We start from the raw sequence: 5000 nt of genomic DNA on the forward strand, positions 1-5000 counted from the left end.
AGAAGCAGGCAGCCTCCATCAGCTGATGGCGGGGTGTAGGAGCAGAAGCCAGCCTCCAGCTGGTGATGGCGGGGTGCAGGAGCTGCAGGCAGCCTCCAGCAGCTGATGGCGGGGTGCAGGAGCTGCAGGCAGCCTCCAGCAGCTGATGGCGGGGTGGAGGAGCTGCAGCCAGCGTCCAGCAGCTGATGGTGGGGTGGAGGAGCTGCAGCCAGCGTCCAGCAGCTGATGGTTGGGTGGAGGAGCAGCAGCCAGCCTCCAGCAGCTGATGGCGGGGTGCAGGAGCAGCAGCCAGCCTCCAGCAGCTGATGGCGGGGTGGAGGAGCTGCAGCCAGCCTCCAGCAGCCAGCCTCCAGCTAGTGATGGCGGGGTGGAGAAGCAGGCAGCCTCCATCAGCTGATGGCGGGGTGGAGGAGCAGAAGCCAGCCTCCAGCAGCTGATGGCGGGGTGCAGGAGCTGCAGCCAGCGTCCAGCAGCTGATGGTGGGGTGGAGGAGCTGCAGCCAGCCTCCAGCAGCCAGCCTCCAGCAGCTGATGGCGGGGTGCAGGAGCAGCAGCCAGCCTCCAGCAGCTGATGGCGGGGTGGAGGAGCAGCAGCCAGCCTCCAGCAGCCAGCCTCCAGCTGCTGATGGCGGGGTGGAGGAACAGAAGCCTCCAGCAGCTGATGGCAGGGTGCAGGAGCAGCAGCCAGCCTCCAGCTGGTGATGGCGGGGTGGAGGAGCTGAAACCTGGGTCGGACCTGGTCTGCAGCAGGGCCCATTACCACTCAGAAGCTGATGGCAGTGTGTGTTTAGGTCCCTGCGGGGTGGATGAGCTGAAACCTGGGTCAGACTTGGTGTGCAGCAGGGCTCAGCACCCTCCAGAAGCCGATGACAGTGTGTCTTTAACTCCCTGCCTGGTGGGAGAGCTGAAAGCTGGGTCGGACCTGGTCTTTAGCAGAGCTCAGCAGCCTCCAGAAGCTGATGGCAGTGTGTGTTTCATCCCCTGCGGGGTGGGAGAGCTGAAACGTGGGTCGGACCTGGTCTGCAGCAGGGCCCATCACCATCCAGAAGCTGACGGCGGTGTGTGTTTAAGTCCCTGCGGGGTGGGAGAGCCATAACCTGGGTCGGACCTGGTCTGCAGCAGAGCTCAGCAGCCTCCAGAACCTGATGGCAGTGTGTCTTTAATCCACTGCGGGGTGCAGGAGCTGAAACCTGGGTCGGACCTGGTCTGCAGCAGGGCTCAGCAGCCAGCAGAAGGTGATGGCAGTGTGTGTTTAGTTCCCTGCGGGGTGCAGGAGCTGAAACCTGGGTCGGACCTGGTCTGCAGCAGAGCTCAGCAGCCAGCAGAAGCTGATGGCAGTGTGTGTTTAATTCCCTGCCTGGTGGGAGAGCTGTAACCCGGGTCGGACTTGGTCTGCAGCAGGGCCCATCACCATCCAGAAGCTGATGGCAGTGTGTCTTTAATTCCCTGCGGGGTGGAGGAGCAGAAACCTGGGTCGGACCTGGTCTATAGCAGAGCTCAGCAGCCTCCAGCAGCTGATGGCAGTGTGTGTTTAAGTCCCTGCCTGGTGTGAGAGCTGAAACCTGGGTCGGACCTGGTCTATAGCAGAGCTCAGCAGCCTCCAGCAGCTGATGGCTGCGTGTGTTTAAGTCCCTGCGGGGTGCAGGAGCTGAAACCTGGGTCGGACCTGGTCTATGGCAGAGCTCAGCAGCCTCCAGAAGCTGATGGCAGCGTGCCTCTAAGTCCCTGCCTGGTGGGAGAGCTGAAACCTGGGTCGGACCTGGTCTATAGCAGAGCTCAGCAGCCTCCAGCAGCTGATGGCTGCGTGTGTTTAAGTCCCTGCGGGGTGCAGGAGCTGAAACCTGGGTCGGACCTGGTCTATGGCAGAGCTCAGCAGCCTCCAGAAGCTGATGGCAGCGTGCCTCTAAGTCCCTGCCTGGTGGGAGAGCTGAAACCTGGGTCGGACATGGTCTGCAGCAGGGCTCGGCAGCCTCCAGAAGCTGATGGCAGTGTGTGTTTAAGTCCCTGCCTGGTAGGAGAGCTGAAACCTGGGTCGGACCTGGTCTATAGAAGAGCTCAGCAGCCTCCAGCAGCTGATTGCAGTGTGTGTTTAAGTCCCTGCCTGGTGGGAGAGCTGATATCCGGGTCGGACCTGGTCCACAGCAGGGCCCATCACCCTCCAGAAGCTGGTGGCAGTGTGTGTTTAAGTCCCTGCGGGGTGCAGGAGCTGAAAGCTGGGTCGGACCTGGTCTGCAGCAGAGCTCAGCAGCCTCCAGTTGCTGATGGCAGTGTGTGTTTAAGTCCCTGCCTGGTGGGAGAGCTGAAACCTGGGTCGGACCTGGTCTATAGCAGAGCTCAGCAGCCTCCAGCTGCTGATGGCGTGGTGGAGGAGCAGCAGCAGCAGCAGCCAGCCTCCAGCAGCCAGCCAGCCCCCAGCAGCTGATGGCGGGGTGGAGGAGCGGAAGCCAGCCTCCAGCAGCTTATGGCGGGGTGGAGGAGCTGAAACCTGGGTCGGACCTGGTCTATAGTAGAGCTCCGCAGCCTCCAGACGCTGATGGCGGTGTGTCTTTAAGACCCTGCCTGGTGGGAGAGCTGAAACCTGGGTCGGACCTGGTCTGTAACAGAGCTCAGCAGCCTCCAGAAGCTGATGGCAGTGTGTGTTTAGTTCCCTGCGGGGTGGAGGAGCAGAAACCTGGGTCGCACCTGGTCTATAGAAGAGCTCAGCAGCCTCCAGAAGCTGATATCAGTGTGTGTTTAAGTCCCTGCGGGGTGGGAGAGCTGAGACCTGGGTCGGACCTGGTCTGCAGCAGGGCTCAGCAGCCTCCAGAAGCTGACGGCAGTGTGTGTTTAAGTCCCTGCCTGGTGTGAGAGCTGAAACCTGGGTCGGACCTGGTCTATAGCAGAGCTCAGCAGCCTCCAGCAGCTGATGGCTGCGTGTGTTTAAGTCCCTGCGGGGTGCAGGAGCTGAAACCTGGGTCGGACCTGGTCTATGGCAGAGCTCAGCAGCCTCCAGCAGCTGATGGCAGTGTGTGTTTAAGTCCCTGCCTGGTGGGAGAGCTGAAACCTGGGTCGGACCTGGTCTATAGCAGAGCTCAGCAGCCTCCAGCAGCTGATGGCAGTGTGTGTTTGATCCCCTGCGGGGTGGGAGAGCTGAAACTTGGGTCGGACCTGGTCTGCATCAGGGCTCAGCAGCCTCCAGAATCCGATGGCAGTGTGGGTTTAAGTCCATGCGGGGTGCAGGAGCAGAAACCTGGGTCGGACCTGGTCTATAGCAGGCCTCAGCAGCATCGAGAAGCTGATGGCAGTGTGTCTTTAATTCCCTGCGGGGTGGGAGAGCTGTAACCTGGGTCGGACCTGGCCTGCAGCGGAGCTCAGCAGCCTCCAGAAGCTGATGGCAGTGTGTCTTTAATTCCCTGCGGGGTTGAGGAGCAGAAACCTGGGTCGGACCTGGTCTGCAGCAGGGCCCATCACCATCCAGAAGCTGATGGCTGTGTGTGTTTAAGTCCCAGGGGGGTGGGAGAGCCATAACCTGGGTCGGACCTGGTCTGCAGCAGGGCTCAGCAGCCTCCAGTTGCAGATGGCAGTGTGTGTTTAGTTCCCTGCGGGGTGCAGGAGCTGAAACCTGGGTCGGACCTGGTCTATAGCAGAGCTCAGCAGCCTCCAGAAGCTGATGGCAGTGTGTCTTCAATTCCCTGCGGGGTGCAGGAGCTGATACCTGGGTCGGACCTGGTCTGCAGCAGGGCCCATCACCATCCAGACGCTGATGGCAGTGTGTGTTTAAGTCCTAGTGGGCTGCAGGAGCTGAAACCTGGGTCGGACCTGCTCTATAGTAGAGCTCAGCAGCCTCCAGAAGCTGATGGCAGTGTGTCTTTAAGTCCCTGCGGGGTGGGATAGCTGAAACCTGGGTCGGACCTGGTCTGCAGCAGGGCCCATCACCCTCCAGAAGCTGTTGGCAGTGTGTCTTCCATTCCTAGTGGGGCAGGGGAGCAAAGACCTGGGCAGAGGAGCGCCTGTCTGCATCCGATCCGGCCCCTCAGCAGCCCGCCGTGAGCCTTAGAGAACCCCCCCCCCCCCCCCCCCCCCCAGCGGGCTCCAGGAACCGGGCCCTGCGTCGGACCCAGCTCAGGCAGGCCCTCCCTCGGGCCCTGCAGCAGGTGGCCCCGTCTATGCAGTCGAAAACCCCGCGAAAATCGGTGTAGAAACGCCCGAGAGGCGTGGTGCGGTTCCCCCGGCCGGTACCGGGTCCGGACCGGTCCGGAAGTCCACCCAGAACACTGCCTGGGGCTTCTGGGCGGCTCCCCAGGCGCAGGCAGTCGAAAACCGCGTGAAAATCGGTTCAGAATTGACAAAACGGCGACCTCGTCGCTCCAAAAACTAAGTCCAAACTAAGCCTTTCGCTTATCGCTTAACGCTTAAGGCGGTCGGCCTTATGGCCAGTAAATGAAAAGTGCCTGCGCCCCTGGAGGTTTTGGAAGGTGCGAGCGATGACCATGCTCGGGTTAGTAGGTGAGGCCATCGGAAAACCAGCGTGAGTTGGCGGGTTTGGGTGGCAATCTATTCCAGGCAGAGTCGACTATCTCTGGGCATCAATTTTGGGATTTTTCCGGCTCTGGTTCTGGGAGAAACGCAGGGGCAAAGTGCACGAGCCGCGGCCGATTTTGGTGGCCTGTCCCTGGGCACAAAGTCTGAGGAGTGTGGGCCTGGTTCTCCGAAAAATACCAGTCTGCTGGAGCTCACTCCCATGGCTCCAGGGGGCACGGCACACCCCCCGGTAGCCGACCAAAGTGATCTACTCGGGCCAGACTCGGACCCACGACCCGGGGTGAGAACCACAACTACTGGTCATCCTTTTGACCTCCAGGGGGCGCGGCAGAGCCTCCCCAGTCCGACGCAAGTGCCCCACTTGGGCCATACTCAGACCCACGGCCCGGGGCGAGAACCACAACTACTGGTCATCCTTTAGACCTCCAGGGGGCCCGGCACAGCCTCCCTAGACCGACACAAGTGCTCCACTTTGGCTGT

Source organism: Nothobranchius furzeri, unplaced genomic scaffold (assembly GCF_043380555.1).
Source record: "Nothobranchius furzeri strain GRZ-AD unplaced genomic scaffold, NfurGRZ-RIMD1 Scf155, whole genome shotgun sequence".
Taxonomy (NCBI): domain Eukaryota; kingdom Metazoa; phylum Chordata; class Actinopteri; order Cyprinodontiformes; family Nothobranchiidae; genus Nothobranchius; species Nothobranchius furzeri.